The sequence below is a fragment of the Pseudophryne corroboree genome, chromosome 3, assembly GCF_028390025.1.
Source record: "Pseudophryne corroboree isolate aPseCor3 chromosome 3, aPseCor3.hap2, whole genome shotgun sequence".
Taxonomy (NCBI): Eukaryota; Metazoa; Chordata; class Amphibia; order Anura; family Myobatrachidae; genus Pseudophryne; species Pseudophryne corroboree.
Genome location: NC_086446.1, coordinates 793,793,353 through 793,816,116, shown reverse-complemented (window position 1 = coordinate 793,816,116; position 22,764 = coordinate 793,793,353). Strand labels below are relative to the sequence as shown.

General features: G+C 41.6%; 6 pseudogenes; 2 read left to right on the top strand and 4 right to left on the bottom strand.

Annotated features, from left to right (window-relative positions):
• Nucleotides 1-8,844: 8,844 nt before the first annotated feature.
• On the bottom strand, nucleotides 8,845-8,963 carry LOC134898065 (5S ribosomal RNA; annotated as a pseudogene).
• A 156-nt stretch (nucleotides 8,964-9,119) lies between these two features.
• LOC134897031 (5S ribosomal RNA) lies at nucleotides 9,120-9,237 on the bottom strand (annotated as a pseudogene).
• Nucleotides 9,238-15,310: 6,073 nt separating this feature from the next.
• LOC134898063 (5S ribosomal RNA) lies at nucleotides 15,311-15,429 on the bottom strand (annotated as a pseudogene).
• Nucleotides 15,430-15,585: 156 nt separating this feature from the next.
• Nucleotides 15,586-15,703, bottom strand: LOC134896709 (5S ribosomal RNA; annotated as a pseudogene).
• A 6,289-nt stretch (nucleotides 15,704-21,992) lies between these two features.
• LOC134896708 (5S ribosomal RNA) lies at nucleotides 21,993-22,110 on the top strand (annotated as a pseudogene).
• A 156-nt stretch (nucleotides 22,111-22,266) lies between these two features.
• Nucleotides 22,267-22,385, top strand: LOC134898062 (5S ribosomal RNA; annotated as a pseudogene).
• Nucleotides 22,386-22,764: the final 379 nt, after the last annotated feature.

Sequence of the window (22,764 nt, the reverse complement as noted above, 5' to 3'; positions counted from 1 at the left end):
GCTGGACTAAGGTAACATGTTCCCCCATTCTCTATCTCATGCTCTGATATGTACGCTTGGATGGCTTATTGCTGTTCCTCCAGTCACTGAAGCATAAGACGGAGGAATTTTCTTCCAGCTTCTGCAAACTTCTACATGCTGTTGCTGACTGACATTTTTCATCAGTAAATTTTCCTCTAGTAGTAAGGACTAATGTTTTCTTAACACTGTGAAATTATATTTGAGGTGTCCTTTCGTACACCTTCTTTCCCCAGTGACCACCTACAGTAGTTGTTGAAGAAAGACTATGGCAGCAGCTGTAGCACTAGTACTGGGTTGCTCCAGTTCTTCTATAGACTGATCCATGAGTGGATTTACTCTTTAAAACCAGGACAGGAATAAAGCTAATGGTGTTGAACTTAACTGCCACCACCCCAAGTGACCGTACAATGAGATAGGGTAAATTGGGACGACTGTTACCTTTACCATGCAGATTTATTAAGAGAGTGAAGAATTTTGTTGACTCCAGCATAAATATAATTTTTCTTGCCACTTTTGATTTCTGGGGGAAGAATAATGTTGGATACCTTGCACCCAGTAACACAACCCTAATATACACTGTGTCACTGTTAATGATAATAGCACACTATGCAAATGATTTAAATTGGCTAGAAAAGAGGTCTCTTTTAAAAGAATTATTTAGTAGTAAAGAGGACGGGAGTACCACTTACCCAACCCTAATATAGTAATTGTTTTGGGGTGCAGATATTAATAGGGGGATACAGGGCCATCTTAACAGTAGTGTAGGCCCCTGGGCTCAGCAAGACGCTGGGCCCCATACCCATCCTTCAGAGGTAGGGATGGGGATGCTATCAGCGGCAGCTTTGATGTCCCTCGGGAGGTAGGGGGTGCTCTATCTTCTGCACAGCATGTAGGTCCTGGAGCAGTAATTTCTGCTAATTTCGCCTTTACTGCACAGATGGGGCTAAACTGTAGAAGGGGGCATTGGGCTGAATGAAGGGGCCCTGGTACATGACTTCAAGGGTGGTATGGGGTGTTTAATACGTAGGGAAGGGGTGGATAGTGGAGTGGGCTTATAATTTTTTGGTGGGAGGGCATCTTGCTTGACTGCAGATATCTCAAGTTCCTGAAAATCTATTTCTTAGCTTTAAATGGGATAAAAAAAAACTAGAGCGTCCCACCTTTCAGATGGTTCTGGGGACTTGGGGTTCAGAGATCAGGAGCCGGAGCAATTCACCAACGAAAATCTAAAACTGCATATTAGGCGTGTGGAGCTGGAGCAGGGACCTTCTGCTTGAAGGCTGATATCTCTGGTTCCAGGCATAGTAGAGACAAGCTGCTAGTGTTCACTGAAAGTGGAGAGTCGAAGCTTTTGGAGACTACCCTCATAAAAACTCTTAAGTTAGACAGAACCCGAGATATCTGGCTGGGAAGAGCAATTAACAGGCTTGGATGGGGACCACTGCTTCCAAGTCGGATATCTCTGGTTCCCCAGGGCCGATTTTCAAAAAGCTGGTACCCCTGGAAAGAGGGGATCCTCAGCTATCAGCCTATGGCCCTTAAACTCCTGGGGCCCTTGGGCAAGAGCCCATTGAGCCCATACGAAAAGACGACCCTGGGGGGATACCATCGTACACAGAACAGTCATATAAGGTGCATCTAAAGGCTACACACACTTCTTGCAATATTCAATATTTTTTTATTGAATTAGAAATGACTGCAGGGTTTTTTTTCACACGACAGGAACATTTTCTTTTTTTTTATTATTATTTTTTATGATAGTAAAACACTCAAAAGAGGTCACCCTCTCCCAATCACCCACTGCCTCTCCCTGTCACCCTCTGCCTCTCTGTGTCACCCTCTGCTCATTACCCTTTGCCTTTCCCTATAACCCTTTGTCTCTCCCTGTCACCCTCTCCCCATCATTCTCTGCCTCTCCCTGTCACCCACTGCCTCTCTCTGTCATCCATTGCCTCTCCCTTTCACCCACTGCCTCTCTCTGTCATCCATTGCCTCTCCCTGTCACCTTCTGCCTCTTCCTGCCATTCTTTGTCTCCCCTCCCCCTAAAAAGATTGTTCTCTCATACCTATACAAACTTATCTTCTGTACCGCCTCATGCAATAGGTCACACACAATGTACCCAATGTACAGGATAGGGCTGATCCTGTGTTAGGCACATCTCTGTCATGGATGCCAGTTTTAGCATATATTGCATGCACATAGGTGAATTTACTCATTATCTCCAGCAATTCCGAATTGGGCAGATCTTTCGGCAACTAGGTGGCATCCATGGAAACGCATGCAAGAGATCTGTAGGTAAAAGAGCGAAGAGTGCTTTGTAAATGAGACCAGAGGATATAGTGCTATGGAAAAGAGGAGAAAGGCTTAGTACATCTTAGTACATCTCCCCCATCACCTCCCACTTTACCTGTCCTCCAATACTTTCTCCTCTTATATCCTCTCTTCTAGCACTCTCCCCTCTTCCCTCCTGTCTCCTAACATTCTCTCTTCTCTTCTCTTCTCTTCTCTTCTCTTCTCACAGACTCTCTTCTTCTCTCCTGTACTCTAATACTCTCTCGACTCTTCTAATCTAGCCCTCCCGCTTCTTCTCTCCTGTCCTCCAGCCCACTCCCCTCTTCTCTCCTCTTTTAATTTCCTTTCCTCCCTATTTTCTACTTACTCCCTCTCCTCTCTTCTATTGCTATTTTCCCTCTAGCTCTCTCCCCTCTTTCTTTTCTGCTAGCAGTCATGTACCTCTTATAATCTCTTCTCTCTGGTCCTCTAGCACCCTCCCTTCATCTCTCCTGTCCACCAGCACTCTTTCTTATTCTATTTCTCCTCTAGCACCCCCCTTTTTTCTATCTTCTCTTATTTCCCTATATTTTCTCCTCTAGTACTCTCCCCTCTACATTCGGCTAATGCTTTATTTTTCCCCCAGGCACTCTGCCCTCTTCTCTTCTCTTCTCTTCTCTTCTCTTCTCTCTTTTCCTCTAGTACCCTCTCTGTGTTTCTCCCTCCCTTCTAGACGTCTCTATGGCTGTAGAGTTTAATTTCCTTTTTTAAATACTGTACTAAGTAGAATTCATAAATTGGATCATTTTTAATTTTAAACAAACTGTAAAAACTTTGGGAGATGGAAATCTAACACTTCTCCTTGGTACTAGGGGGCTAGGTTGGATAAGGTTTTGTCAAACATATCACTAGAATAAATAATTGACATCTAATCCAAATAACTTTGAATTATGTATGCTCTATGGCATTTTGTTATTAAAATGTGTTAAGATTAATTTCCACATCTGCGCTATCCCATAACCTGGATCACTGACGCATGAGGCGTTTCTGGGAACCTCATTTACCATCAAAGTGCTCTGTAAAACTTTAGTCTACAGAAAACTTTGCTCTTGATTCTGTAAAACTGTAACTGGCAATTGATTTGTATGAAATATCTGCCGGCAGCTGATGCATATTAAAGCAAAAAGAAATACTAGTGCTTTGACATAAGGAGTACAGACAAATTCTGATGTGTAAGAGCTAAATTGGATGCTGCCGAATTCTGTTCTCTGGTGAGAATTCTTAGCCCCGCTCAAAGCTCTACCTATTTGATCTTCATGGTCTGTCACAAAGGGATCACCACACTGTGCAATGGAAATGAAGACTTTCTGAGGTTTAAAGGAAAACTAAAACAGTGCACTTACAAAGTTTAGCAGGGAAAAGTATTTTCAGAACGGTGAGGACTATTCTGAGGTTATTCTTGCTTATTTCTATATGGGGTAACAATCTGACAATCTACGTGCCTATGAATATGTGTATATCTGCATTCCATTAGCATTATTAACAACAATTAAACATTAATATAATGAATGTATACCAAAGTCAGGCCGTGCACCACTTAGGTTAATGGTTCTAGAGATGAGTAATTGACTTGTGGTCTCCTAGGTAACACATGTTTGTAAAGACTATTGGAATGAAACACTGTGGTGTAACTAGTCTGTTCTTATTGAAGCTTTAGGTTGACCTCAGCCACCTTTTAGTCACCGACTACAAGATATCAGGTATGTCTTTTGCCTTGAATAATGACATGGGGATTATTACAAACCAGTGTCCTTTTTTAGTACCTTTGGAATTTTGTCTTGTGCATTTATATTATAAATAAAAGCTTACAGATATTTTTTTAATAGATGGATTTAGGGTTGCTGGCAGATTGGTAGAAGTGAGTAAATTGTGAGAAGTATTTTATTTTAATCCTATGCTTTTTTGCATTAAACAAATGTCAAAATATGCAGACAAATCTCTTATTTATTGATAACATTGTGCACCTATGTACCGTGGGCCTGATTCATAGATGGGTCGCATATGCAGCGGCGGTGCTAAAATCACGCTGTAAAGCTGGAACGCCCAGAAAACCCATTTTCTGGGGTGCTTGCTGTCCCCGCCCCATTACCACCCACAAATGCCAGCAACATGCCAATCATGTAGCAGCATTTGGGGCACTGCAAAGAACATTGTAGAATCAGATCAGCACACGCGCAGTGAGGCTTCTGCGCATACGCAGATCTCAAATCATTGGAAATGTGCGCAAACATCGAGATTACATACAACTAGAGATGAGCGGTTCAGTGCGATACTTTGGCGTGTGGAGTTGAAACCGAGTCCTGACTCGGGTCCAGTTTGGGTCATACTGTATCACGTATCTAAAAAATTAATTTATAGGGCTAGATGCATCATCGCTTGGAAAGTGATAAATGGAGAGTGAAAAATGACCAGCCAATCAGCTCCTACCTGCCATGTCACAGGCTGTGTTTGTAAAATGGCAGTTAGGAGCTGATTGGCTGCTACTTTTTCACTCTCTATTTTATCACTTTGCAAGCGATGATGCATCTGGTCCTGAGTGTTTTTATAGCATGGAAGTCCCTTGCGATTTAAGGAGCCATTTCACACTGGAAGTGATTGGAAATGATGAATGCTATTGATGTTAGTAACACTCAGAGCCGTAACTAGGTGTGTGCGGAGTGTGCTTTGCACACAGCGCACCTGTGGAGGTAGCGCATCTGGCGCCGAGTCCCGGATTGGCCACAACAGGCAGGTTTGGAGAGTCCCTCGTTGTGCTGCGGGGGAGATAGCCGGCAGCCGAGGACACAAGGAAGAGGCAGCGGGCAGCATGACAGCTCCGGAGCGCTGGTGGGTAAGTACTGACGGGGATGGGAGCGGTAAATGCCGTCTGATCAGTGAGGCCAGGAGCAGGCACAGGCCAGCGCTGTCTGCTGAGGAAAGGAGAGCAGGCAGCGCTGGCGATAGAGTCCACGGTCCACCGCTGCGGCGTCAGCCGGGACACTTGAGGGAGAGGCAGCGGCCACAAGCCAGCGCTGTCCTCTGTGGAGAGGAGGCAGCGCTGCGATGGAGAGTTGACTGCTGTGCTGCGGGGCCAGCCGGGAACCATGACACGAGGAAGGGACAGAGGGCAGCGGGACAGCTCCGGAGCGGTGGTGGGTAAGTAATATTGACAGGGCTGGGAGCGGTGAAAGCTTTCTCTATTTTGGAGGTGACAAGTAGCCATCACCTCTCACATAGCATCTACTAGATACTCTGCCTGACAATGCTTTCAAACCTGCACTGTATGTGAGTCTTGGACACACTCCCTACTGCCACCTCTCCAACTACTCACTGCCTACAGCTAGTTAGTTTATAGTCATGAGCATTGTGCACATTACTGCATAATGACCTTCAATAATTTTAAGTCTCACTCTTTGGATCTGCTAGTTGGCCAGAATCTATACTACCACTATCAATTCTAACCTTCCTGGCTCTTAACTCCACTGATGTACTGTACTTTCCATCCTCCTGTCATACTGTACCACCTCTTCCGTCTCTACACACCTGTCTGATCTTATCTCTTCAGTCACTTAACTTTCTGTTGTCTGCTTGATATCACCCTTATAAATTAACCTTTTTAACTCTCAAACATTGGCCCTCATTCCGAGTCGTTCGCTCGGTATTTTTCATCGCATCGCAGTGAAATTCTGCTTAGTGCGCATGCGCAATATTCGCACTGCGACTGCGCCAAGTATCTTTGCTATGAAGATAGTAGTTTTACTCACGGCTTTTTCATCGCTCCGGCGATCGTAATGTGATTGACAGGAAATGGGTGTTACTGGGCGGAAACACGGCGTTTTATGGGCGTGTGGCTGAAAACGCTACCGTTTCCGGAAAAAACGCAGGAGTGGCCGGAGAAACGGGGGAGTGGTTGGGCGAACGCTGGGTGTGTTTGTGACGTCAAACCAGGAACGACAAGCACTGAACTGATCGCACAGGCAGAGTAAGTGTGGAGCTACTCTAAAACTGCTAAGTAGTTTGTGATCGCAATATTGCGAATACATCGGTCGCAATTTTAAGATGCTAAGATACACTCCCAGTAGGCGGCGGCTTAGCGTGTGTAACTCTGCTAAATTCGCCTTGCGACCGATCAACTCGGAATGAGGGCCATTAATTTGACATGTAAATTTTTATGTCAGCCAGCCTGGAGGGTGGGGGGGTAGAATTTTTTTTCAAAACATGAGAGGAGGAAGGGGGGGAGGGGGGGTGCCGATGCTGTTTCTTGCACACAGCACCAAAATGTCTAGTTACGGCACTGGTAACACTGTAGGAACAACAGGTCCAAAAACGACACAGTTCTAGATGTTTTTATCAATTTTACAGAGATACAAAACCAAAACTGAACCAAAACACATGAGGGTTGTGCACATCTCTTCATACAACTATGAGTCAAGCCCTGCACGTATGTATGTATGTATGTATGTATGTATGTATGTATGTATGTTGTATGCACTGCACTTTTGTTTCCAGATGGTCGCCACCTGCGGACCATGGGGGTAATTCCAAGTTGATCGCAGCAGGAATTTTGTTAGCAGTTGGGCAAAACCATGTGCACTGCAGGGGAGGCAGATATAACATGTGTAGAGAGAGTTAGATTTGGATGTGGTGTGTTCAATCTGCAATCTAATTTGCAGTGTAAAAATAAAGCAGCCAGTATTTACCCTGCACAGAAACAAAATAACCCACCCAAATCTAACTCTCTCTGTATATGTTATATCTGCCCCCCCTGCAGTGCACATGGTTTTGCCCGACTGCTAAAAAATGTCCTGCTGCGATCAACTTGGAATTACCCCCTCTGTTTAAAACAATCCACGGTACGGCACTTGTACAGCAAATACAGAATGTCTATCTACCTAACATCTAGCTTTGCTCTATTGCGGCCAGATGTATTTCTCGCACATACCAGATTGATTTGTGCAGCCGAGCAAATAATTGCTGGTAGAAAACTTATGATCAGTATTCTAACCCGCACTGTATCCAATTACTTACAGGACTCGCAAAATACACTTTTCTGGTGAAGCCGAGCCTCAATCCATCCCATAATGTATAACACATTTCACTTAACTGAAAGTGAGAGTAAATGTTTAGTAAATCAAATCACAATCAGCGTTTAAAATCTTTTTGGCAATATATTTTCACCAATACCAGCGGACAATCTATTGTGATTTAACTTCTCCATTGTACGGCAGCTCTTAAAACCGGCAATTAGGGAAAGCAGAAAATCTGTATTGGGGATCTCACACTCCCGGCTTGGCGGTGATGATCCAGAATGTAATAAAACAATACAATTTACAGACCCTTGATGAAGTCTGGAGGAATTATTTTCTTTTTGGGTCTTAAACTATGATGTTTTTTGGAATAAAATAAATAGACTTTTACAGCCGAGAACTTAATCTTAGACGAGGGATGGGGAGTTTGCGCTTTCATCAGAGAAAAAGGATTTTAGATAGAATTTTTCTTTTTTTGGATAAACTGATTTTATTGAAAAATAATGAGGCTAGAACAAACAAGTACAGCACAGGATATGAAATAATAACAGGGGAGTCAGAATAGTTACCGCACCAATATTGTACATGAAACCAATGCAGAAGAGTTCATTTGGATACACACTATAGGATTATCTGTCCAATCTCTTCGGTTGGAGCAAAAATCTGGTAATCTATGGGAGCAAATAACAATCAACCATTTGCTCCCAAACACTGGAAAACAGACACAATTGGTCATTCAGACAAATTGGTTAAATCTGTTTGATTTAACCAATTTGTCCACACAACTGGTTTTGTCCATTTTCCAGATTTTGGAATCTAATGATTGTCATTTGCTCCCAGACATTACCAGATTTGCATTTCAATGAACATGTATTTTGTGGAACCGCACTAGATAATTATTATTGCTAGCGTATAGAAATAAATGTAAACAATGACAGACCAATATACATGCAGTTGTTAAGTAGATATAGAACTGCTAGTGATTGGCGGTGCTCCCAGGAATTTTGTAGGTTATACTACAATTAGAAAGGACAAGAGGGAAAGACAAAAAACCCTTGTTTGGGAGCACTCATTTGAAAAGATAGAAATGATATGTATAATGAAAAAATATTAATACATAACCTTTATTTTAATCCTTGAATAAAAAGAGAAAAATGTTGGACAAAAATTAGGGCTCGTGTGTGTAAAAATCTTGTTTAACCTTTTTAGCAAATGAGGTACAAGATGAAAAAACGGTGAAAATATCAGTGCAGTAGTAAGGGATACCAGGTGGTCTCATTGAGATACAGGGTATCCAGAAAGTCACTGTAATAGCCTGAATTAGGATATCAATGATGGAAGCAGTATGCACAAATACTGGATTGGATCAAAATAAATCTCAAAAAGGAATGCGAAAGAAGTGAAGCAAGGACTGTGATCAAACTTCCCTTGGTGGAAGGGGGAGGGGTGGTTGGGGAATTGAATGTGGTGGGGTGAGTAACACTGGGCCCACTGTACCTGGTATTCTCAGGAGGTTTCCCGTCCTGGTACTGGCCAGGCCGTACCTGATTCGCTTCCGAGATCAAAATGGAATCGGGCGTATTCGGGGTAGTAAGACAGTGGGCCGTGATCAAAAATATAAAAACGGGAAGAAAGAGGGCGAGACACTTCTATTTTATGTACTCTTGTGAGTCAATACCACGATGGTCTGCGACAGTTTTTCCAGATAGGAGAATGTGTGTGAGAGGGTTTTGTAGGATGTATAATTCTCTCTTAAAAGTGGCCCACTGCACCTGGTATTCTCAGGAGGTTCCCCTTCCCAATACTGACCAGGCCATACCTGCTTAGCTTCCGAGATTGGACAGGATCGGGCGTATTCAGGGTAGTATGACCGTGGGCCGCAAATAAGGGGGAACAGGGGGTCACATTCTCCTTACTGTATTTCACATATCTCAGCACAAAATAGTATGGAATGGTATTTACAGAAAGGAGTGTTGAGGAGTCTGCGAGTGCAGAGTTGCTGATAAATAGGAGAAAAACCCACAATACAATATTATGAGTTCAAGGCTGACTCATAAGGGTATTTTTTAAACATAGATTGTGCAGTATTGCTTATTCCAAGTGCGGGGTTGTTTGCTGAGTGGGGGAGACCCACAATGCAAATTGTGAGCTCAAGGCTGGCTCACCGGAATTATAAAGCACCAAATGTGCAAAATTCCTTGCTTCTAGGAAAAAATAATGATGAAATAAAAATGAAACTAAGTAAGTAGCTGCATGCAGATTCTAGAGCTCAAGGCTGGCTCACAAATAAAAACATAAATGCATTCTCTTGAGAGCTGACATGTCAGTGCAGAATAATCGAAAGTCTTTGGCACTTAGATGCTGCTATTCATAGAGAACAGAAAAAGTGATAATAATACACTAATGTGCACACTTAATGGCAAGGCTGTAAATGATATCCATGAAGGCATAGGCGGGGAAGTAATAAGATAAAGTATACAATCCTATTAGTTCTATTAACGCTGCTCGTTTTGCTGTATAATTTTAAATGCAGAGAGCAGGTTGTATAGTGAATCAAGTCCTGAGTAATCTACGATATGTTACCGCTGCCGCAATGCGTGCGGCCAGTGTTCTCCAGGGATCCACCAACGTTCCCCCGCTGACAGTGAGAGACACGGGCGCCCGCTTCCGGATTGGGCGTTGCCGCGGTGACGTCACCGAAGGACGTCTTTCTCGACGTACGTTTCACCGGGGTGGGCTTGGTCACGAGAGCCTCTCTCTATTGCTCTCCAGTGACCAGTATATGAGTACTGAGCTGACCAATGGGATTATCGCTGAGGTGATGGATGTGTGGTTGGGCCAATAGGGTAATTGCAGGAGTAACAGGTGCGGCCATTTTGGAGAAGGGAAAGGGCTATCTGGAATGAAATGAGAGTGGGGAAAAGAAATGAATGTGCTGAAGCAGAGGTGAATATGGGTATTGGTGGTTAAGAAGGGGAAATGGAATGAAATGGGAAGGTGGATTGGGTGAAAATAAATATTAATGTAAATATAAATGAAAATAAATATAGATATAGATAAAGATAAAAAATAAATAAATAATAAATAATAAATAATAAAAATAAATAAATATAAATAAAAATAAATATAAATATAAAAATAAATAAAAATAAAAATAAAAATAAATATAAATAAAAATAAATATAAATAATAATAAAAATAAAAATAAAAATTAATATAAATAATAATAATAATAAAAATAAATATAAATAATAAAAATAAATATAAATAATAAAAATAAATATAAATAATAATAAATATAAATAATAATAATAATAATAATAATAATAAAAATAATAAAAATAAAAATAAAAAATAAAAAATAAAAATATAAAAAAATTAATGGATGTGAATAAAATAGGAAATGTGAGGATAAATGGATGTGTAGGAATGGGGAATGTGGGGAAATGAGGAAATGAGGAAAAGATGGATGTGAAAGAAAAAAAGGGGAGTGAGTGAAAATGTTGTTTGGTTGCGGGAAACTGGGATTAGGGTAGATGGAGGTTGGGGAGGGGAAAGGGTGGGGCAAAGTGGTGTGTGTGTGTATGTAGGCGTGATGGAGTGGTGGAGAAGCTTGAAGTGTGAGTATTGGAATAGAGGGGAGAGGGGTGAGGGGAATGGCGAAAGAAAAAAATGAAATGTGAATGTAAATATTGGGGGAGAAGAAGGGGGGAAAAAGAATGAAATGAAATTATTGGTGAAGGATTTAGTGAATGATGGGTTGTAGGGGAAAGTGGGAAAGAGGGAAGGGGGGGAAAGGTAAAAAGGAGAAGAAGAGAGAGAAGGTAAAGTGAGGAGTGAAAACAGGACAGGGTATACCTGGAGTGAAGGTGGGGATCAAGTATTTTAATGGAGCTGATGAAAGTTAGAATGATGTTCCAAACTGGAAATTAGGTACGGAGAAAGATGCTATAATTGATATTTTCGTTCAGGCCTTTGGGCATGAGGGTGTCCAATTTAAAAATCCATTCTGATTCCTTCTTCTGAAGTGTCATGTTGTAATCTCCTCCTCTCAGGCCCATTTTTATGTGTTCCAGGCCTGAAATGTTAAGGTCCTCTACTCGGCTGTTGTGAAATCTTAGAAAATGTCTGGCAACTGTGGTGAGCTTCTTGAACTGGGCTAGATCAGATTTAGCGTTTCTCACTGTGCTCATATGTTCAAGTGCCCTCACTTTAAGCATGCGAGATGTCATGCCCACATATCTCAGGTTGCATGTGCATGTGATGCAGTAAATCACGTTTTCTGTTCTACAGTTGAAGAAGTCCTTTATTTTGATCTTTTGATCAAATCTGTCCGTTACTTCTGTTAAATTTGTGATATGTGGGCACAACTTGCAGTTGCCACATGGATAGCTGCCTTTGAGGGGTCTTGGTTTGGAGGGATGTGAAAAGTAACTTCTTACTAACTTGTCTTTGAGGTTCGGTGCCCTTCTCCAACTCATGTTGATGTTCTGACCTACATGGTCCGAGAGATCCTCATCCATTTTGAGGATGTGCCAGTGTGTTTGCAAAATCTTTCTGGCGTCCTTCCAGTTTGTGCAGAAGTCTCCAATGAAGCGTAAAACATTCTTGTCTGCTTTGGTTTTCTCAGCCGGGAAAATCAGCGACTCCCTTTCCACTTTTTGTACTTCAGATTTGGCTTTTTTGATAAGTCTATTACTATATCCTCTCTCCTTGAGTCTAGTTGCCAGTTCAAAGCTTTTTGTTTGAAATGTAGAGTCTTCTGTACAATTTCTTTTTAACCTGAGGAATTCGCCTTTAGGAATGTTCCTAATGGTGGGTGGAAAATGACTGCTGGTTGAATGGAGCAGACTATTGGTTGAAGTTGCTTTTCTGAAAATCTCTGTGGCTATGGTGTTGGTCTCATCTCGGTATATCCTAAGGTCAAGGAATGGGATACTGGAATTACTGCTGGTATATGTGAACTTCATGTTGATCTGATTATCGTTGAGGCAACGGATGTATTGATCCAGTTTGTCTTGAGTACCATCCCAGATCATGAAGATATCGTCGATGTAACGTATCCAGATTACAATGTGATTGGTGTACTCTTCTTGATCGTCACTAAATACAAGTTCACGTTCCCACCAGCCTAGAAAGAGGTTTGCATAGGTGGGGGCACATGCCGCCCCCATAGCTGTGCCTCTAGTCTGAATATAGAAACGGTTGTTGAATAGAAAGTAGTTGTGATTCAACACGAATTTGAGTAATTCCAGGAGGAATTCTTGGAAGTCACCAAAGCCTTCCATGTTTAAGAAGTAATTGACTGCTGTCAGGCCCAAATCGTGTTGAATGGATGTATATAAGGATTCGACATCTAATCCCACCAATATGTGGGAGTCCTCCAAATATATGCCTTGAATTTTCTTGAGTACATCTGTCGTGTCTTTGACGTATGATGGTAGGCTGAGGACATGTTGTCGCAAGTGAGCATCCAAGAAACAGCTAGCTTTTTCCAGAAGGCCCCCATTGCCCGATATGATAGGACGTCCTGGTGGGTTATCTACATTTTTGTGGACCTTAGGTAGCAGATATAGTGTTGGTGTTCTAGGATGTGGTGTATTCAGATATTCCCATTCTATTTTGGTAATAGTGCCGTGCTGCAGATGCTTATCAATGATCCGAGAGTAAAGAATAGAAAAGTTCTGTGTTGGGTCGAATAAAGTCATCTTGTAGCAGGAGGTGTCCTTGAGTTGTTTGTTGGCTTCCTTAAGGTACAATGTGGTAGGCCAAATAACTATGTTGCCTCCTTTATCCGACATCTTGATCTGTACATCATCCCATTCTTGTATTTCCTTCACAGCTTCCTTCTGTTTTCTGGACAGGTTGCCAATGATTTTACGTGATTTCTGACGTCGGTAGAGTGTGTCAAAATCTCTTGACACCAAGTCAAGAAATACTTTTATTTCAGGACACTGGTTATCCGGTGGATAGAACGTTGATTTATTTCTGCAGATGGGGCGAGCAGATGTGGAGGGTTGTTCATCGGAAAGTTCTTCTAAAATGGCTAAAGCATCCTGATCCTGTTGTGATAAATTACATGTGTCATTATCTGGCAGAAAAGTATCTCTGTCTTTTTTGGAAAAATGTTTCTTGAGTAGGAGTTTACGTCCAAAAAGACGGAGATTGATTTCCCACTTGAAACGGTCAAAAAGATTGGTTGGTGAGAAAGAAAGGCCCTTTTCAAGAACACTGGTTTGATCCTGTGTGAGAACATGTGTAGAGAGGTTGATTATTCTAAGCTTGGGATCTTTATTGGTTATTTCTGTTTCCTGGAGGGGTATCGTCTCTGCTGTGGTGAGCGCCATCTTTGTCTTGGTGTTCTTCCTACCACCCCGCCTGGTTTTTGTTTTGCAGGGTATCCACGGGCTCTGCCCCTGCCTTCCTCTAAAAAAGAGGCCGAAGAAGATGTTGAGTGAAAACTGGAATCTCTCCTGCGATCGAAGGGATCTCTTTGTTCTGAGTTGGAGTCTGGGTGATCCTCAGTATCTGATGGTTCGACTTCAGAGGATGATGGTGTATATTCTCGTCTTGTCACGTCTCTCCTACGGATTTGTTGAGTCCATTTAAAGATATGTCCAGTGGTAAAATCCCGCTTGTCTCTTGCAAACTTGGTCTTTTTTCTTTCAATGATGTTGTCCTCATACGACTCTAGATCCTTTTTAATTTTGCCAAAAAGATCTTGAAAAGCGGGATTTCCTTCCCATTGTTCTAGTTTCTGACCAAGATTGTCAATCTCTTTAGTACACTCTTCAAGTATTAGATGATTGTGTTTTATTAGGATACCCATCAGATCCTGAGAGCATTTTAGGAGACATAATTCCCAATCTTTGCGTAGATTTTCTGTGGACAGTTCGAATGAGGGAAAAAGTTTTGGTCGTAGGCCTCGTGGGGATATTTTTTGTCTGCAATAATGTTCTAAGCTAGTTAGATCCCAATCAACTCTGATGCGTCTCTGCAGGGTTCTCTTCAAAAGGGAGAGGTCATTTTCCCAATTAGCCTCAGGGATGGGATCGGGAATCTTGATGGGAAAAATGGTATCTAAATCCTCAATTGATCTTTTATTCTTCAGTTCAGTTTTCAAACTGAAAGTACTCATATTTTGGTTAGTGAAGTCGAGAGAGAGGTGGTGTATCTTGATTTTCTTTTTAAACAGGTGTATAAAGGAAAAACGCCCAAGATAGATCAATAATGAAACAAATGTTCTATTTGTGGCCTGGGCTAAGGGCCAGGGTATCTGTGCTGGGTCCAAAGAGCTGAGGAAAAGGCCTCAGTACCAAGGAATGTATAAGAACATGTATTTTGTGGAACCGCACTAGATAATTATTATTGCTAGCGTATAGAAATAAATGTAAACAATGACAGACCAATATACATGCAGTTGTTAAGTAGATATAGAACTGCTAGTGATTGGCGGTGCTCCCAGGAATTTTGTAGGTTATACTACAATTAGAAAGGACAAGAGGGAAAGACAAAAAACCCTTGTTTGGGAGCACTCATTTGAAAAGATAGAAATGATATGTATAATGAAAAAATATTAATACATAACCTTTATTTTAATCCTTGAATAAAAAGAGAAAAATGTTGGACAAAAATTAGGGCTCGTGTGTGTAAAAATCTTGTTTAACCTTTTTAGCAAATGAGGTACAAGATGAAAAAACGGTGAAAATATCAGTGCAGTAGTAAGGGATACCAGGTGGTCTCATTGAGATACAGGGTATCCAGAAAGTCACTGTAATAGCCTGAATTAGGATATCAATGATGGAAGCAGTATGCACAAATACTGGATTGGATCAAAATAAATCTCAAAAAGGAATGCGAAAGAAGTGAAGCAAGGACTGTGATCAAACTTCCCTTGGTGGAAGGGGGAGGGGTGGTTGGGGAATTGAATGTGGTGGGGTGAGTAACACTGGGCCCACTGTACCTGGTATTCTCAGGAGGTTTCCCGTCCTGGTACTGGCCAGGCCGTACCTGATTCGCTTCCGAGATCAAAATGGAATCGGGCGTATTCGGGGTAGTAAGACAGTGGGCCGTGATCAAAAATATAAAAACGGGAAGAAAGAGGGCGAGACACTTCTATTTTATGTACTCTGGTGAGTCAATACCACGATGGTCTGAGACAGTTTTTCCAGATAGGAGAATGTGTGTGAGAGGGTTTTGTAGGATGTATAATTCTCTCTTAAAAGTGGCCCACTGCACCTGGTATTCTCAGGAGGTTCCCCTTCCCAATACTGACCAGGCCATACCTGCTTAGCTTCCGAGATTGGACAGGATCGGGCGTATTCAGGGTAGTATGGCCGTGGGCCGCAAATAAGGGGGAACAGGGGGTCACATTCTCCTTACTGTATTTCACATATCTCAGCACAAAATAGTATGGAATGGTATTTACAGAAAGGAGTGTTGAGGAGTCTGCGAGTGCAGAGTTGCTGATAAATAGGAGAAAAACCCACAATACAATATTATGAGTTCAAGGCTGACTCATAAGGGTATTTTTTAAACATAGATTGTGCAGTATTGCTTATTCCAAGTGCGGGGTTGTTTGCTGAGTGGGGGAGACCCACAATGCAAATTGTGAGCTCAAGGCTGGCTCACCGGAATTATAAAGCACCAAATGTGCAAAATTCCTTGCTTCTAGGAAAAAATAATGATGAAATAAAAATGAAACTAAGTAAGTAGCTGCATGCAGATTCTAGAGCTCAAGGCTGGCTCACAAATAAAAACATAAATGCATTCTCTTGAGAGCTGACATGTCAGTGCAGAATAATCGAAAGTCTTTGGCACTTAGATGCTGCTATTCATAGAGAACAGAAAAAGTGATAATAATACACTAATGTGCACACTTAATGGCAAGGCTGTAAATGATATCCATGAAGGCATAGGCGGGGAAGTAATAAGATAAAGTATACAATCCTATTAGTTCTATTAACGCTGCTCGTTTTGCTGTATAATTTTAAATGCAGAGAGCAGGTTGTATAGTGAATCAAGTCCTGAGTAATCTACGATATGTTACCGCTGCCGCAATGCGTGCGGCCAGTGTTCTCCAGGGATCCACCAACGTTCCCCCGCTGACAGTGAGAGACGCGGGCGCCCGCTTCCGGATTGGGCGTTGCCGCGGTGACGTCACCGAAGGACGTCTTTCTCGACGTACGTTTCACCGGGGTGGGCTTGGTCACGAGAGCCTCTCTCTATTGCTCTCCAGTGACCAGTATATGAGTACTGAGCTGACCAATGGGATTATCGCTGAGGTGATGGATGTGTGGTTGGGCCAATAGGGTAATTGCAGGAGTAACAGGTGCGGCCATTTTGGAGAAGGGAAAGGGCTATCAGGAATGAAATGAGAGTGGGGAAAAGAAATGAATGTGCTGAAGCAGAGGTGAATATGGGTATTGGTGGTTAAGAAGGGGAAATGGAATGAAATGGGAAGGTGGATTGGATGAAAATAAATATTAATGTAAATATAAATGAAAATAAATATAGATATAGATAAAGATAAAAAAATAAATAAATAATAAATAATAAAAATAAATAAATATAAATAAAAATAAATATAAATATAAAAATAAATAAAAATAAAAATAAAAATAAAAATAAATATAAATAAAAATAAAAATAAATATAAATAATAATAAAAATAAAAATAAAAATAAAAATAAATATAAATAATAATAATAAAAATAAATATAAATAATAAAAATAAATATAAATAATAAAAATAAATATAAATAATAATAAATATAAATAATAATAATAATAATAATAATAATAATAAAAATAAAAATAAAAAATAAAAATATAAAAAAATTAATGGATGTGAATAAAATAGGAATTGTGAGGATAAATGGATGTGTAGGAATGGGGAATGTGGGGAAATGAGGAAATGAGGAAAAGATGGATGTGAAAGAAAAAAGGGGCAGTGAGTGAAAATGTTGTTTGGTTGCGGGAAACTGGGATTAGGGTAGATGGAGGTTGGGGAGGGGAAAGGGTGGGGCAAAGTGGTGTGTGTGTATGTAGGCGTGATGGAGTGGTGGAGAAGCTTGAAGTGTGAGTATTGGAATAGAGGGGAGAGGGGTGAGGGGAAGGGCGAAAGAAAAAAATGAAATGTGAATGTAAATATGGGGGGAGAAGAAGGGGGGAAAAAGAATGAAATGAAATTATTGGTGAAGGATTTAGTGAATGATGGGTTGTAGGGGAAAGTGGGAAAGAGGGAAGGGGGGGAAAGGGAAAAAGGAGAAGAAGAGAGAGAAGGTAAAGTGAGGAGTGAAAACAGGACAGGGTATACCTGGAGTGAAGGTGGGGATCAAGTATTTTAATGGAGCTGATGAAAGTTAGAATGATGTTCCAAACTGGAAATTAGGTACGGAGAAAGATGCTATAATTGATATTTTCGTTCAGGCCTTTGGGCATGAGGGTGTCCAATTTAAAAATCCATTCTGATTCCTTCTTCTGAAGTGTCATGTTGTAATCTCCTCCTCTCAGGCCCATTTTTATGTGTTCCAGGCCTGAAATGTTAAGGTCCTCTACTCGGCTGTTGTGAAATCTTAGAAAATGTCTGGCAACTGTGGTGAGCTTCTTGAACTGGGCTAGATCAGATTTAGCATTTCTCACTGTGCTCATATGTTCAAGTGCCCTCACTTTAAGCATGCGAGATGTCATGCCCACATATCTCAGGTTGCATGTGCATGTGATGCAGTAAATCACGTTTTCTGTTCTACAGTTGAAGAAGTCCTTTATTTTGATCTTTTGATCAAATCTGTCCGTTACTTCTGTTAAATTTGTGATATGTGGGCACAACTTGCAGTTGCCACATGGATAGCTGCCTTTGAGGGGTCTTGGTTTGGAGGGATGTGAAAAGTAACTTCTTACTAACTTGTCTTTGAGGTTCGGTGCCCTTCTCCAACTCATGTTGATGTTCTGACCTACATGGTCCGAGAGATCCTCATCCATTTTGAGGATGTGCCAGTGTGTTTGCAAAATCTTTCTGGCGTCCTTCCAGTTTGTGCAGAAGTCTCCAATGAAGCGTAAAACATTCTTGTCTGCTTTGGTTTTCTCAGCCGGGAAAATCAGCGACTCCCTTTCCACTTTTTGTACTTCAGATTTGGCTTTTTTGATAAGTCTATTACTATATCCTCTCTCCTTGAGTCTAGTTGCCAGTTCAAAGCTTTTTGTTTGAAATGTAGAGTCTTCTGTACAATTTCTTTTTAACCTGAGGAATTCGCCTTTAGGAATGTTCCTAATGGTGGGTGGAAAATGACTGCTGGTTGAATGGAGCAGACTATTGGTTGAAGTTGCTTTTCTGAAAATCTCTGTGGCTATGGTGTTGGTCTCATCTCGGTATATCCTAAGGTCAAGGAATGGGATACTGGAATTACTGCTGGTATATGTGAACTTCATGTTGATCTGATTATCGTTGAGGCAACGGATGTATTGATCCAGTTTGTCTTGAGTACCATCCCAGATCATGAAGATATCGTCGATGTAACGTATCCAGATTACAATGTGATTGGTGTACTCTTCTTGATCGTCACTAAATACAAGTTCACGTTCCCACCAGCCTAGAAAGAGGTTTGCATAGGTGGGGGCACATGCCGCCCCCATAGCTGTGCCTCTAGTCTGAATATAGAAACGGTTGTTGAATAGAAAGTAGTTGTGATTCAACACGAATTTGAGTAATTCCAGGAGGAATTCTTGGAAGTCACCAAAGCCTTCCATGTTTAAGAAGTAATTGACTGCTGTCAGGCCCAAATCGTGTTGAATGGATGTATATAAGGATTCGACATCTAATCCCACCAATATGTGGGAGTCCTCCAAATATATGCCTTGAATTTTCTTGAGTACATCTGTCGTGTCTTTGACGTATGATGGTAGGCTGAGGACATGTTGTCGCAAGTGAGCATCCAAGAAACAGCTAGCTTTTTCCAGAAGGCCCCCATTGCCCGATATGATAGGACGTCCTGGTGGGTTATCTACATTTTTGTGGACCTTAGGTAGCAGATATAGTGTTGGTGTTCTAGGATGTGGTGTATTCAGATATTCCCATTCTATTTTGGTAATAGTGCCGTGCTGCAGATGCTTATCAATGATCCGAGAGTAAAGAATAGAAAAGTTCTGTGTTGGGTCAAATAAAGTCATCTTGTAGCAGGAGGTGTCCTTGAGTTGTTTGTTGGCTTCCTTAAGGTACAATGTGGTAGGCCAAATAACTATGTTGCCTCCTTTATCCGACATCTTGATCTGTACATCATCCCATTCTTGTATTTCCTTCACAGCTTCCTTCTGTTTTCTGGACAGGTTGCCAATGATTTTACGTGATTTCTGACGTCGGTAGAGTGTGTCAAAATCTCTTGACACCAAGTCAAGAAATACTTTTATTTCAGGACACTGGTTATCCGGTGGATAGAACGTTGATTTATTTCTGCAGATGGGGCGAGCAGATGTGGAGGGTTGTTCATTGGAAAGTTCTTCTAAAATGGCTGAAGCATCCTGATCCTGTTGTGATAAATTACATGTGTCATTATCTGGCAGAAAAGTATCTCTGTCTTTTTTGGAAAAATGTTTCTTGAGTAGGAGTTTACGTCCAAAAAGACGGAGATTGATTTCCCACTTGAAACGGTCAAAAAGATTGGTTGGTGAGAAAGAAAGGCCCTTTTCAAGAACACTGGTTTGATCCTGTGTGAGAACATGTGTAGAGAGGTTGATTATTCTAAGCTTGGGATCTTTATTTGTTATTTCTGTTTCCTGGAGGGGTATCGTCTCTGCTGTGGTGAGCGCCATCTTTGTCTTGGTGTTCTTCCTACCGCCCCGCCTGGTTTTTGTTTTGCAGGGTATCCACGGGCTCTGCCCCTGCCTTCCTCTAAAAAAGAGGCCGAAGAAGATGTTGAGTGAAAACTGGAATCTCTCCTGCGATCGAAGGGATCTCTTTGTTCTGAGTTGGAGTCTGGGTGATCCTCAGTATCTGATGGTCCAGTTTGGAACATCATTCTAACTTTCATCAGCTCCATTAAAATACTTGATCCCCACCTTCACTCCAGGTATACCCTGTCCTGTTTTCACTCCTCACTTTACCTTCTCTCTCTTCTTCTCCTTTTTACCTTTCCCCCCCTTCCCTCTTTCCCACTTTCCCCTACAACCCATCATTCACTAAATCCTTCACCAATAATTTCATTTCATTCTTTTTCCCCCCTTCTTCTCCCCCCATATTTACATTCACATTTCATTTTTTTCTTTCGCCCTTCCCCTCACCCCTCTCCCCTCTATTCCAATACTCACACTTCAAGCTTCTCCACCACTCCATCACGCCTACATACACACACACCACTTTGCCCCACCCTTTCCCCTCCCCAACCTCCTTCTACCCTAATCCCAGTATTTATTTATTTTTATTATTTATTATTTATTATTTATTTATTTTTTTATCTTTATCTATATCTATATTTATTTTCATTTATATTTACATTAATATTTATTTTCATCCAATCCACCTTCCCATTTCATTCCATTTTCCCTTCTTAACCACCAATACCCATATTCACCTCTGCTTCAGCACATTCATTTCTTTTCCCCACTCTCATTTCATTCCTGATAGCCCTTTCCCTTCTCCAAAATGGCCGCACCTGTTACTCCTGCAATTACCCTATTGGCCCAACCACACATCCATCACCTCAGCGATAATCCCATTGGTCAGCTCAGTACTCATATACTGGTCACTGGAGAGCAATAGAGAGAGGCTCTCGTGACCAAGCCCACCCCGGTGAAACGTACATCGAGAAAGACGTCCTTCGGTGACGTCACCGCGGCAACGCCCAATCCGGAAGCGGGCGCCCGCGTCTCTCACTGTCAGCGGGGGAACGTTGGTGGATCCCTGGAGAACACTGGCCGCACGCATTGCGGCAGCGGTAACATATCGTAGATTACTCAGGACTTGATTCACTATACAACCTGCTCTCTGCATTTAAAATTATACAGCAAAACGAGCAGCGTTAATAGAACTAATAGGATTGTATACTTTATCTTATTACTTCCCCGCCTATGCCTTCATGGATATCATTTACAGCCTTGCCATTAAGTGTGCACATTAGTGTATTATTATCACTTTTTCTGTTCTCTATGAATAGCAGCATCTAAGTGCCAAAGACTTTCGATTATTCTGCACTGACATGTCAGCTCTCAAGAGAATGCATTTATGTTTTTATTTGTGAGCCAGCCTTGAGCTCTAGAATCTGCATGCAGCTACTTACTTAGTTTCATTTTTATTTCATCATTATTTTTTCCTAGAAGCAAGGAATTTTGCACATTTGGTGCTTTATAATTCCGGTGAGCCAGCCTTGAGCTCACAATTTGCATTGTGGGTCTCCCCCACTCAGCAAACAACCCCGCACTTGGAATAAGCAATACTGCACAATCTATGTTTAAAAAATACCCTTATGAGTCAGCCTTGAACTCATAATATTGTATTGTGGGTTTTTCTCCTATTTATCAGCAACTCTGCACTCGCAGACTCCTCAACACTCCTTTCTGTAAATACCATTCCATACTATTTTGTGCTGAGATATGTGAAATACAGTAAGGAGAATGTGACCCCCTGTTCCCCCTTATTTGCGGCCCACGGCCATACTACCCTGAATACGCCCGATCCTGTCCAATCTCGGAAGCTAAGCAGGTATGGCCTGGTCAGTATTGGGAAGGGGAACCTCCTGAGAATACCAGGTGCAGTGGGCCACTTTTAAGAGAGAATTATACATCCTACAAAACCCTCTCACACACATTCTCCTATCTGGAAAAACTGTCTCAGACCATCGTGGTATTGACTCACCAGAGTACAGAAAATAGAAGTGTCTCGCCCTCTTTCTTCCCGTTTTTATATTTTTGATCACGGCCCACTGTCTTACTACCCCGAATACGCCCGATTCCATTTTGATCTCGGAAGCGAATCAGGTACGGCCTGGCCAGTACCAGGACGGGAAACCTCCTGAGAATACCAGGTACAGTGGGCCCAGTGTTACTCACCCCACCACATTCAATTCCCCAACCACCCCTCCCCCTTCCACCAAGGGAAGTTTGATCACAGTCCTTGCTTCACTTCTTTCGCATTCCTTTTTGAGATTTATTTTGATCCAATCCAGTATTTGTGCATACTGCTTCCATCATTGATATCCTAATTCAGGCTATTACAGTGACTTTCTGGATACCCTGTATCTCAATGAGACCACCTGGTATCCCTTACTACTGCACTGATATTTTCACCGTTTTTTCATCTTGTACCTCATTTGCTAAAAAGGTTAAACAAGATTTTTACACACACGAGCCCTAATTTTTGTCCAACATTTTTCTCTTTTTATTCAAGGATTAAAATAAAGGTTATGTATTAATATT